This window comes from Pinus tabuliformis, chromosome 1_2, assembly GCF_031772625.1.
Source record: "Pinus tabuliformis cultivar Carrire ecotype Pingquan chromosome 1_2, CPIR1, whole genome shotgun sequence".
Classification (NCBI taxonomy): domain Eukaryota; kingdom Viridiplantae; phylum Streptophyta; class Pinopsida; order Pinales; family Pinaceae; genus Pinus; species Pinus tabuliformis.
This window is the reverse complement of record NC_142298.1, coordinates 48,790,768-48,804,988: the sequence shown is the minus strand read 5'-3', so window position 1 is coordinate 48,804,988 and position 14,221 is coordinate 48,790,768.

The window sequence follows — 14,221 nt, the reverse complement described above, 5'->3', positions numbered from 1 at the left end:
TTCACAAAGAGCAAAGAGCACACTGTAAATGCACTTTCCTAAATCAAGCCAAACAGACTGTCTATATGCAAATGCACATGCATGTATTTGTTTTCGACTTTCTTAGTATATGGATGCTAAAAAGAAAGTTGATGCACAAATCTGAATTTCTTTTCAAGCGACAAACATAAACAAGTTTCTTTTCGAAATCAAAAAATGGAGACGCTTACAACACCTTATGATTTTGAAATGAATACTTGTTCTTGACACTAGAAAATTACAAATTCAGACCAAAAGAAATAGTAATAGGATAATCGAACATCAACAGCAATCAAACTCTTTCCTACGATTGAAATCGACAGTTGCGACAGATTCAAATCAAAGGACGACAGTACGACTATGCTACTTTTGCAAAGGAGAACTGTAAATGACTCAACAAACACACAAAAACATCTACAGTTCTTTTGTACAAAGGAGGTGGAATAACAGCAAGGAAAAGGAGTTTCAAACAGACATATACTGATCACAGGTAGCAAAATTCAGGAATTCAGGAATAGAACTGGAAAGAATGAAGCACAGAAGCCACAGCTGCACAGAGCTAGTCTGATCAGCGCACCTGTAACACAGAGAATCTGAAATGCAGTGCAGGTTGTCCACTCGGGAAGTGCGCTGAAATTAAGAATCTCTGAACAGTACCTGCGCTGGGCCAGAAACGAGACTCTGTTCGGGTTCCGGGTCATAGTTTGCAGTTCAGTTCTTGGTTTTTGGTCGAGTAAAAAGCAATCAGTAATGCAACAATCAGGGGTAGATCTAAGGAGGATCTAAGAGCTATCATAAGGGCAATCAGATAGTTTGTGAATCAATTGTTTAAATCATAAATAGATCCAGTGGATGGATTGAAGCAGCAGTTATCTACTTTGCATTTGTTATGGCAAATGCAGTTCGAATGCTACTTGTAAGTTTATGAAACAAACAACAAAGAATGATAAACAAACAAACTAATTAGTTCCCCAGCGGAGTCGCCATTTTGTTACAGGGAAAAGTGTCTATATAGAACTACTCTATCCCACTAAGGTGTGACAGCTGCCTTAGAAACAAACAGAAAAAAACTACTTTTGTTTTTCCTTTATGAATTATAGATAGAGAGGAACAGAAAGACCAACCTCTGTCTTGCGCTAATCCTTCAATTCGATCCCTCTCTTCTTTGATAGTCCTCAGCTACCTGCTCCCTTGCACGCCCAGCTTCACAAAGTACTTGTAAGATCACAGAAGCATAGAACTATACAAAGACATGGATCTATATTCATAAACAATCTAGGATCAGATGTAAATTGACCATACGAATGTAACAAGCATCAATGATACAAAAGCATGGAGGAAAACTCAAATAGTTTTTATTGATAAACAAGAAAAGATCCAAGAGGAGTTACAACCAGCTGTTCTGACCCAGCATCAACCTCCCAGCAAAGAAGCCCCTCTTCACCTCAAACAAAGCTTAGATCACCCAACAATCTGATGTTTGTCTCTAGAAACCAACAACAATTCCTTACAATATGCAAAATTCCAGCCCCCTGGATCTCTGGGATGAGGGATCCATATATAGATATCTGTAAGGGGGATGAGTTAGCTTGTGATTTGATTAGTGTCTTCTCTTTGATAGTTCTTTCTTCCACTTGGAGACTGAAGGCCTCTTACTCATCCTTGGTCGAATTCAGTGAGGCAAGTGTCACAGGAGAAGATTCTGGAAGCTTCCATTGTCTTTCCACCTCGCGGAATGACACTGCCATTTTTCATTTCTCACCCATCGCACCCCACAGAAGGGACTTTTGAAATGCAACGCACCCTCATAGTGTATTTAGGTGATATGCAACGCACTTAGCCAGTGGAGCAACTGCAATGATCCTGTTTTGACCAATTCTGAGCAGTTTCTCATGGAGAACTTCTGGGAGAAGCTATAATCTATTGACCTTGTTCCTTTAGGGGTTAGAACAACACTTCTAGGGACATAGGAGCCCTTGGTTTATGGACATTTCATGCTTGGGGTTGTAGGGCACAAAAATGTCTATAACATGCATGCCAATGGTACATTGAAGCATGGTAACTAGAACCTTGTTGATGGCTTCTACTTGGCCATTGGCCTGAGGATAGTATGGACTTGAGCTATCATTCTTCAAGCCTAACTGGGTTGTTAGCTCAGTCATCATGTGATTATGGAAAGGCTTTCTGTGATCAGTGACTATAGCCTAAGGGACTCCAAACCGTCAAATAACATGATTAAACAAAAATTGCGCTGCTGTGTGACCATCTTCAGATAGTGTGGGCATCGCCTCGGCCCATTTTGTGAAGTAATCAATGGCAACGATGATATACCTATGCCCCCCCGGCCGAGTGAGGGTTACAGGTCATATAATCAATGCCCCATTTTGCAAAAGGGCCAACAGTAACAACAGGGCGCAATGGAGTAGGGGGCGAACGCATCTTCCGCTGGTAGATCTAGCACTTGTGACAGGAACGGACGACGAGGATTCAATCCTTGAAGATGGAGGGCCAAAAATAACCAGCGCGGAGGATTTTTTGAGTAGTGGCATATCCGAACATGTGACCACCACAGGCGCCAGAATGGCAGTCATTCAAAACTCACTCAGCTTCCTCGAATGTTAAGCATCGGCAGAGAATAGCGTCGACGTCGAGACGGTATAGGATGTCCCCAATAATAAGATAGGGTTGAGATTGATGACGAATCCACCATCGAGCATCCTTAGACACATCGGGACGAAAAGAGGACGTCTGTAGATAGACAATGATATCCCCATACTAGGGATTGAGGGTGCTAATTAGGAACAGAGTTTCATCCAGGATATCGTCCTCTGACCGAGAGGGTGCGGTAGGAGATGGAAAAGAGCAAAGTAACTCAACAAAGACAAGGGATTTCTTAGAATTGGCGGTGGTGAATTCCAAGTTGAACTCTTGGAGGATAAGGATCCACTTCGAGTACTTGCCCCCCAACAGCTGATGTGACAGGATGTACGTCATCGGGTTGCAATTAGAAACCACTGTCGTAGTACACAACAAGATATAATGGTAGAAACGTTGGACAGCACAAACGGCAGCTAATGCCAACTTCTTGATGTAAGCGTATCAAGTTTCCGTATCTAGAAGGTTGTGACTGAGATAATAAATGACATGCTCAGTGTCATCATCATCATCTTGAACGAGAACCATGCCAATAGTGGTATCGACAACGGCCAAATACAGAGTGTAGTCACGATGATAATTCGGAGGATGCAACAACGGAGCCAAAATAAGGAGAACCTTGAGACGCTCAATTGACTCTTGAGAAATGACATCCCAATGAAAAGGGGTATCCCGCTTTAATAACTGCGTGAAACCTTTAGCCACTTCGGCATAGTTGGGGATGAATTGTTGTAAAAAAATAGCTTTGTCCTGCAAACTCTGCAATTTCTGCAAAGAGGCAGGGGAGAAAGATTCAGAATAGCCTCAACTTTAAGGGGATCCAAGCGGATGCCCTCTCGGGAGACGATAAACCCGAGAAGTCTGCCTGACTCAACGCAGAAGACACACTTATGAGGATTAAGCCTGATACGGTAGTGTTGACAGCAGAGAAATATTTCACGAAGATGAGAGGGATGGTCCTAGTGTTTAGCTGAATGAGCTGGTAGATCATCCAGGTACAGTTGCACAATGTGTCGAATATCATGGAATGCATAAGACATTGCACGTTGGAAGGTTGCACCGGCGTTTTTCAAACCGAAAGGGAGCTTTTTGTAGGTGAAAGTGCCCCACGGACAAATAAATGCAGTCTTGTGTTGATCTGCGGGCGCAATATTAATCTGGTTGTATCTAGAAAAACTGTCCATGAATGAATACATTTTTCTCCCAGAAAACTCATCAATGAGCTGGTTAATGAAGGGTGTGGGGAAATTATCCTTGGGACAAGCCCAGTTAATATCATGGTAATCAACTCAGACTTGAATAGTACCCTGTTTTTTAATCACAGGGATGATATTGGAGACCCAATCTGTGCGTGGGATGGGGTAAATAAATCCAGCCTTAAGAAGCTTTTCAACTTCCACTTTAATAGTCACAGCCTTTTAGGGGTGCACGGGGCATAGACATTGGCGAACAGGCTTAGCACCCGGATACGTAGGTATCTCATGCACCACGATGCTAGGATTGATGTCGAGAATTTCTTCGTAAGACCAAGCAAAGACATCACGAAACTCGCGAAAAAGATCGGTATAGAGCTAAATCTCCTCCAGAGTACAAGTGACTCCGACATGGATATGCTCGACAATCCCTGGTTTCACAGAGATATCGATGGGCTGGGTCTGCGTGATGTTTCCCATGTTTCCTTCAGAAGACACTTGGTAAACTTGAACAGGTGTCTGAAGGGATTGTGATGGGAGACGAGGAGCAAACCGCTCGAGACAGGTAAGCATTTCTCGGTGGGCAGGGAGAAACGAGGAACGATGGTGATGATTGGACCAAGGGGGTTCCTCGAGAGACATGGTCTCAATAATGGCTTCACCAGAAGGAAATATTTCCTTTAAAGGATTTGAAGAAGTGTTGTCTCCAAGCCAAGGGGAATGAGTGTACAAGTCAAGAGCTCTGCTCGAAGGAGTAGGTTCAAAAGGTGGAGCCGATGCAGTAACAATTTTGACGTAGTTGAGCTCAGTAGGACTCAACGACATCTCATCGCCCCATGAGTCCATCTGATCGGCGGGGGGAAGAACCAAAGGATCAAAATGAATAGAAATCATGTTAATAGGAGCGACGTTAGGAGGTGGGAGTGAAAAAACACCCATAAGGGCAGGATCTTTAAAAATTCCAGCTCCCACACTCTCACATGGGATAGAGGTATTCTCCACAAAGGGCATGTTGCCTTCGGAAGAGGAGGCGAAGAAAGATAGCTGGTCTACTGTGACGATATTCCCCTGATGAGGAAAACGAATGACATGAAATAGAGATGAAGCCATGGCTCGCATGGCATATGTCTAGTTGCGTCCCAGAAGGAGGTTGTAAGTAAGATTAGCATCAACAACTTCAACTTCCACTTCGATCGTCTTCCCTTCCAAAGTAATGGGAAAATGTTGGAGGATACCATAAGGGCGAGACTCTCTCCCATCAAAGGCTTCCAAAGTTGTAGGAGACTGGCTCAAAGTTGGAGAACCAATAGCCTTCCAACAGGGAAAAGACATGATGCAAGTTGAAGTGCCTTCACCAATGACTGTGCGATGAATTTTTTTGGAATTGATGATGACTTGAATAAGGAAGGCAATTTGGTGAGGCAGTCTTGGTATATGGCTCTCTAGGTCAAAAGTAATCAAATTCGAGTCGGCCGGGTCTATGCCGCCGATGGCCGATAGCAAGGACTTCCTCTGAGAGGGGCAACTCTGGAGAACTTCTAGAGCAGATATAGCGGATGGAGCCTGGGCTAAGTCCTCAATGATGCTATAGTGCTGGGTAGCATGAGCATTAGGGTTGTAAGAAGATTTTTGGAGTACACCTTTAGGAGGGGGTCAAATGGGCGTCTCAGTGCTAGGTCTCTCGATATGGGGCGGACCAGAACTGGGTAGAGGAGCACTAGAGGGAACCTCAGGCTCTTTCCTGGCAGGCAACATATACTCTTTTGCCCCAGTACTAATGTGGACAGGAATCATCCCAGCCATAAACACTTGAGAACGAAAGGGAGAAGAGGATTGGGATGGATCAACCACCATTTACGTTTGTTGTGAGGGAAAAGGCTCTTTGAGCACAACAGGATTCCCGGGATCACCTTTCAACAAACGACTAACTTCAGACCACCTTGGGTAGTCTTTGGTATAGTGATCCTTGTCACAGATAAGACAAGGATACTTGGGCTTGAGTTTGGCACCTTCCTTGGGTGGAGGTTTAGGGGAATCCTGCTTAGGGTGATCAACTTTATTCTTTCCTTTTCCCTTCTTCTTTCCTTTCGAGGCTTTGTCTGCCGTGGTGGACTCAACGACATTAACCTCGGAAGTACTACTAGAATTGGATACAGCCTGAGAAGTATTTTCATTTGGAGCATTCGACTTTTGCTTCCCAGGATTCACAGAAGTTTTCTTCGAAGGCGGATTAATAGAACGAATGACACCATCAACAGATGGGGTTGGCGGGGCTTTGGAAGTTCCGAGTCTCAGGGTATCAGGAAAATAATCATATAGCATACCAGACTGGGAGTAAACCAAGTCAAGGTACTGAGCGCACGCAATAACTTGCTCTTTAGTTACACATGCCCCCATAGCAATGTCCCGTGCTATCGGACCGACGAATGAGGTTGTGAACGAGTCGGTGAGAAGCTAATCGGGAATCCAAAACTTAATCAAACGACGACACTGTCTCCATTCATGGATATGATCGGAGATATGTGTAGCCATTGTTTGTTTTAAGGATGTTAGGAGGTGTGTTCCCGTTTCATATCGAATCAACAACTGAAAATGAGTTAAAAATTCCATCGCCAATGAGTTAAAATCTTGAAAAGATCTGCGAGATAACTCAATATACCATTTAGCAGCAGAGCCAATGAGGGTCCTTTGAAAAAGGTGGAGTCGGATTGAATCATCAAGCCACGAATTCGACGAACACCATAGATGATAAGTCATGACGTGAGCTTGGGGATCTTCTCCAGCTCTACCATCGAATTTAAGACAATCATAGGGAATCTTAGTCGGAACCGGGGGCCAATACGGGTTATAAAGAATAGGATCATTTTTCAGTTTGGACACATCTGGTAATTCCAACATTGCTAAAAAGGGTAACTGAGGGTTAAAGGACATCTTAGGCCGTGGGTAAGAGGTAGTACCAGAGTTCCAGCCAGCTTTTTGTTGCCCCCACTGATTTTGTCCAGACGGATTTGGCCCTGGAGGGTTTTGTCTGTAGGGATTTTGTCCATAGGGGTTATAGGATGGCTGACCCTGGATTTTCCCCCCAGCATTCCATTGATTACCAACTTGGCCTATAGGAGCAACATATGGTTGCTGGTAATTCTGATAAGGACTCACTTGCAGTTGTTGATAATTTTGATATGGGGCAAATTGAGTTTGCCCATGGGATTGCTGGAAAGCATAAGGTGGCTGGGATCCAAACTAAGACTGGGAGCCAGGCTGTGTTTGATAGGCAGGTTGAGATTGGGACCCAACTTGAATTTGAAGACCAGATTGGGTCTGAAGCCCGGCCTGGGGTTGAAAACCAGGTGGAGCTTGAGAAGCAACAATCATTTGAGTACTCGGTTGAGCAGGTCCAGATGGATGTCCTTGGGATGATTGAGGCTGAGCCATCTGGCCAGAAGGTTGACCTAGTTGAGATTGAGATTGACCCACTTGCCCAGAAAGTTGAGCTTGCTGGGTATTGGGTTGTCCTTGCACAACTGAGGGCTGTCCTGATAGACCGGATGGCTAAGCAGACTGGGCAGTTGGTTGACCTAACTGGATTTGAGGCTGAACAACTTGTCCAGATGGTTGACCAGACTGGACAGTGGGTTGGCCTTACTGAATGTAAGGTTGACTGACTTGCATAGAAGGGTAGCCTTGCTAGACACCAGGTTGGCCTTGTTGCATGTAAGGTTGTCCCGGATTACCAGAAGATTGCACGAAATAGGTAAAAGACGGACCACCAGAGGCCAAAGGTTGTCCCTCGAAGGGTTGTCCTTGTGGGCCTCCAAGTTGCCCTGGATAAGACTGTCCGTAATATTGCTGCCCATAAGAGGGCTGCGCATAAGACGACTACCCTTGATAAGGTGGTCCTTGAAAATTCTCAGGAGATACTTGTCCATCGTCGTAACCAGTGGTGGTCCAAGCAATGGATAACAGGACCGTGACCTCAACCGCAGGCTGAGGTGGCAAAGGTCCGTGGTGATAGATATGAGCCCCTCTAGAATCATAATAATGAAACAGATTTTGAAGATTTGGATTCTGAAGAGCATAAAAATATGTCCCCCTGCTGGAATGGAACTAGAAGAAGGTGGGGCACTTAGTGTAGGATCAACAACTCCGAATATAGATGCCGATGGGCCACTATTTGCCGACCCGGAAGAAGGTCCAGCAACAGAGGTCACAACTGAGGATGCAGTAATGGCACCAACAATAGGGGTTTAAGAAGCCTGATGTGGGGAAAAATGCCTATGCAAGACGATCCTATCCACCTAAGGTGTGACAGTGCCTTAACAACAAACGAGTACAGCTATACTGGTTTCTTCCTTTATGAAATGTGAAAGAAGAGAGATCAATAGACTTACCAGTGTCTTCCGTTTGTCCCTTGATCCAGATCCTCTCGCCTTTGGGTGTTCACAGCTACTTGCCTCCTCGCTCGCCCAAGAGAACAGCTACTTGATTCCTGTGAGATCACAAGAGAACAGCTACTTGCGACAAGAGAAGAACACAACACAAAGGCAAATATACATATTCATAAATGATTCAGGATTAGAAACAAATCAAATACACTAATGCAATCATACATCAAGAAAACATCAGCATATAGGAGAAACCAAGATAGCTTTATTGATGAATAACAAGGTTCAGGAAGAGATACAACCCAGAGGGCTCCAATCCAGCATCTCCTTCCCAGCAAATGGAATTCCTATCTTCAGCCCCTTCAAAGCATTAAGCACCCAATAGTTCCAGTCTCAAACCAACAACAATTCTTTGCAATAACAAAATTCCAGCCTCCAGATCTCATGGAAGAGAGATCCATATATAGATGTTTGGAGAGAGGATGAGTCAGCTTGAGATGTGACTAGTGTCCTCTCCTTCTGTCAGTTCTTGAGTCCACTTGGAGGTTCTTGCTTCCACTTGGAGATTTGGAACCTCTTACTCATCACCAGTCGAATTCCCTGAGGCAAGTGTCATTTTGGAAGCTTCCTGGGTTTTGACACCTTGAGAAATGAGCCTGCCACTTGTCCACTCTCGTTCAGCGCAGGTAGCCAGTGTTCCAGTTGACATTCAACGCAGGTAGCCAGTGTTGGCTTTGACATTCAGCGCAGACAGCTAGTGTAGCCACTGAAATGATCCTGAATTGACTTGTTTTGAGCAGTTTTCAGGTGGAGAACTTCTGTGAATTGTTGTGGTTTGTTAGCCTTGTTCCTCTAGGGGTAGGAACAACATGTTTAGGGACTTTGGATCCCTTAGATTATGGACATTTCATGCTCAATGCTGTAAGGCACAAAAATCTCTACAACAGTTGCCCCCTAAAGTATGAGGCTGTTTATCGGGTGAAATGCTTTATCAGGGGGATCCGAAGTTCATCCAATGCTAGGAGGAGACCTGTAATACAATACAATACAATACATTATTTTTCATGCTGCTTTCATGATCTAGCTGAGGCGGGCATTCCCATGCTCAGCTTTATAAATTCATTTTTCTGTATATAGAACAGACAATCGTCTGATGGTAGACTGATAATTTTGATGAAATTATCATCCTTTGAGTAGGATGACTATCTGCTGCAATGATGTACATGTCAATGTCTTTATCTTTCCTGAATATATATCATAGCCCGGATGGATGAAACTAGATCCGGGGTCTTCAAACTCATTCGATCTTCACTCTAAGTACAAGTCGATCCATGTGAGAAATGTTCTGAAGTCGAACATGGAAAGACATCGCTTGATTACCGGTCAATGATGTAAACCGTTAACAAGCGCGAGAGGAATCACCGATAATGAAAATGACCCTCAAGGTACTGCAGTACAATTCACGTGGTGTGAATAGAGGACTTGGTGTCGAACACCACGCAAAATCTTTCGGTCGAAGGTCATTGATGTATACCTGTCGCCGGAAGTGAGAAACTTGCCATTTTGGCATGCAAGCTTCAAAGTACTGAAGGGGTTGTTCCTAGATCAACTTCCTGGATAATGAGCTGATGTTGACAAGAAGCGATCCATCAAAGGAGGGCCTTAATGAATCTCACATCAGTGACACGGAACGGAGCTAATGATTTTAATGGAGGTGAAAACGATCTGTGACATATGATTCAGGGTGGCGGTCATGAAAGGATGAAGGATAATGTATGGCAGTGGATGGGACATGGTTGACTTTTCTGAACGACTTCTCTTGAACATATGGCGACACTGATGCGATGGATTGGTAGCATTACCCCAAATATGGATGGTATGGCGAGACCATGGACGTGACCGGTGAATGAAACAACCCAACCCGATTGTGGTACGGAGGAAAAGTGTCATGTTCAGGAGTGACTTGCTACCATCAAAGTTTTCTTTAGTTTCTCCCAATTTTTCCCCAGTCATTGCTGACCAGTACCTCTTTATTTTTGTCAAGCTTGAGGAGGATAACATATGCTTGTTCTATAACCTGCCCTTCGGGCAAGCCCATCGCTATGTTTTAACGAGCCTAGCGATAGTGAAACTCGTTCTCGTCTAAAGACAAGTTTGTCGCTATTTAATAATTTTAACGAGTCTAACGACAAGGATAACTCGGTCCTTTTCATTTTTAAAGAGTCTGAAAAGGCACATAAAGTTAACTCCAAAAGTCCTTTTTCGTTATCTAATCCCTTAAGTCCGAAAAAGTATAAAACAATACAGAAGGGATGAGTGTTCGATAGTTTTAACGAGCCGAATAAAACAAGCGCTCGATCTTTTTGTGTAATAATCCCTCCGGTCCAAAAAGATTAAAATCTAGAGGAGGGATAGCTCTTCCGGTCGCTTTAACGAGCTGAAAGGCCAAAACTCGGAAATCTTTTCATATTTTACGAGTCAGATGAAAAGAGCTTAAAGAAGACTCGTCTTTTGAGGAACGAGTGATAAACAGGGTTAGCAGCTGATTCCAGGTACAGGTTGGAATTTTCCAATCACGGCAGTGTCACAAGGATGGCTAGGTGAAATCACTCTTCGCAGCTGTTCCTCAAAATGGGTAAACAATCATATGGAGGTGAACGATCGGCCAAATGAAAAGTGGAGGTGACGGTGCAAACATGACCAAGGCTTTAATGGCTGATGGTATAACATTCACAGCGGTTATTTACCAGGATAGTTCATTTTTTAACGAGCTTAAACGCGGGTGGAAACATTTGCTCGATCTTATGTTTATTTTTTAACGAGCATGAACTATGTGCTAAAACTGCTCGGATCTTGCGTTTATTTTTTAACGAGCATGAACTTTGTGCTAAAACTGCTCGATTCTTGCGTTTATTTTTTAACGAGCATGAACTATGTGCTAAAACTGCTCGATAATTTTTTGTGCCCCCAGCATAATAACTCAAATCAGGGTGCATGCCCCCCCAAGCTTAATTGCATTCAACTTGGTGGTTGGAATGAAGGTTTACCTTTGAGATTTGGAAAGGGGATTTGTTTCATTTTTTAATGAGGTTGACAGAGTAAAAGAACTATCCTCATGACTCCTTGTTTCATTTTTTAACGAGGTTGACACGAGATAAGAAACGTCCTCGGAGTCCAAATCCATTAGATATAGAAGGTTTCATATTCTACTGTGGCCACTTCCGCCAGATTACTCGGAGGCGGTAGGACAAAAGTACCCATTAAGGCAGGGTCTTTTAGGAGACCTACTCCGACATTTTGGAGCGAATGATTGCTTCCATGGATCATTGGAATGCTTCCAGTAACTTGAGGACCATTGGGGAGAAATGTTTGTTGGTCGACGATTGTAATTCCTCCTTGAAAGGGAAATGCAATCTTTCTAAAATAGGTCGACACAATAGCTGCCATGGCATATATCCATGGTCGTCCCAGTAGGATGTTGTAATCAAGATTCCCATCGATGACTTCAGCATCTATTTCTACTGTTTTGCCCCCTAGTTCAACTTTCAAGTTATTTAGGATACCGTATGGGGTATATGTCCTTCCGTCAAATGCTTTTAATGTTGTCGCAGATCGTGACAAGCTTGGAGATCCTAAAGTTTTCCAGCAACTCATCGACATAATACATGTAGATGCCCCCTCATCAATAATCGTTCGGTGAATAGTTTTGTTGAGGGCTTTCACTTGAACAAGGAAATTTAATTGAGCTGGTAACTGAGGATCGTATCCTTTGTGGTCAAAGGATACAAGATTGGAATCCATTGGGTCAACTCCACCTATTGCTGATAATAAAGCTTGCTCTTGGGAGAAGCAATTTTGCGGTACCTCAAGTGTCGACATAGTGGACGGCGATTGGGCCAGGTCCTCCATCTGTGCTATTTTCGCACAAGGATTAAATGTCGATTTGTGTACTGCTCCCTTTTGCGACTTTATCATTGGCTCAAGAACGATGGATGGCACAACTTCGGTCAAAGTTGTTTTCGAACTACTAGGTTGTTCATTAGCCTTGTTGTTCGACAGCTTTGGATTCCTGTAATCTTTATTCCTCGTCAAAGCATCATTTTGCTGCTTTGATATAGACAACATAAGCACTTGGGATCGGGAAGCATTTTGATTAGCAACCAGTTTGGTTCCCGGGCTTGGAAACGGATCAGTCAACACAGCTGAGGTTTTCGAACTCTTAAAGAATCTTTTAAGCTCAGCTTTGTATGGACAATCTGTTGTCCAATGATCCTCATCGCATATATGACACCCCGCAGGGGGTTTCCTTTTTCTCCCTTTCTTTTTCTTCTTGCCCCCTGGTTGCTTCAGTTGTTTGCCCTTATCGTCTGACACGACACTTACTTCCGAGGCAAGAAGTTCCTCATTTTCATTTTTACCGGAAATCTTACGGGCCTTTTTAGATATAGCCTTTGTCGATTTCATGTCTATTGCGCCAATCACGCCATCGTCGGCATGAGAGTCATTGGTTGATTTAGGAGGAGGAGGAATTGAGAATTCCGGTCTAGGGGCATCAGGTATTTTGTCGTAAAGCGTGCCGGACTGAGTGTAAACCAAGTCCAGATATTGCGCACGAGCGATGACTTGCTCTTCCGTTACGACTCCCTCCTTTGCCACATCTTTCGTGATGGCAGGAAGTAATGACTTGATAAACCATTCAGCTAATAGCTGATCGGGAACTTACGTTTTTACCATCCTACGACGACGTCGCCACTCATGTATATGATCAGATATGTGAGTGGCCGTTGTCTGTTTGAAGTTGGTTAGGAGTTCCGTTCCCGTTTCATACCTTATCGGTAATTGAAAATGGTTTAAGAAAGTCGTGGCTAAGGTACCGAAGTTGTCGAACGAAGCTCTAGGCAATTCAATATACCATTTTTCCACTGGACCAGTTAACGTCCTCTGAAAAAGGCGAAGCCTAATCGAATCATCGTTTAGGGTGTTTGATGAACACCACAGATGAAATGTCATCACATGATTCGACAGATCTTCACCCGGATTTCCATTAAATTTAGGAATATCTGATGAAAGTTTATGCGGAATCGCTGGCCACCAAGGGGCATAAGCAATTGGATCATTCTTCAGTCGGTTTAGATCTAGTAATTCTAGAGTTGCTACAAAGGGCAACTGTTGATTCAGGTTAGGCGAAGCATACCCAGGATAAGATGGAATCGCCTGAGCAGTGGGTCTTTGCATACCAGCATAATGCTGGAAATTTTGACAAGGTTGATGGGAATAACCACTATAATATGGTTGCCCATTACTTACAAAGACTTGTTGGTTAGGTCCTTGATATGATTGCTGGAATGGCGATTGTTGAGATTGAACCAGCCCTGGTTGTTGGACCATTTGCTGTTGTCCAATACTGGATGATTGACCAAGATGAGGAGTCATAGTACTTGTTTGACCCTGAGTCGCTCCAAATAGGGAGGCACTAACCGGAGGTTGTGATTGAGTTGTCGAGACAAGAGGCTGTTGTATGGCAACCTGAGAAACTTGGGGTTGACACACAACAGGTAGCGCTTGTACTTGCGACGCAATCACTATACCAGGTATAGTGGCAACATTCTACACAGGGTGGACTGGTTGCATTGAATATGCAACCCTTGGTTGCTGAGGCAGTATTGGTACCCAACCGCTGGATGTAATTCTAGTTTGACCTGAACTTTGTTGTAAACTCTCATATGGTTGTTCTCTGGGAGGGAACAATGAAAAGGCATACTGCCCTCCATATGGTTGCAATCCAGTACTTAAAGGGTAGATTGGCCTTTGAAGACACATTGGATCAATTTGTTGAGTTTCAACATAAGAAATACCAGATGATAATCTGGCTGAAGAAATAGGAACTAACCATGTCGTCGAAACAGTCTCTGATTGGACTCCAGCTTGTTGTTGACAATTTGCCGGGACAGATGGTATACCAGCGAACATCGT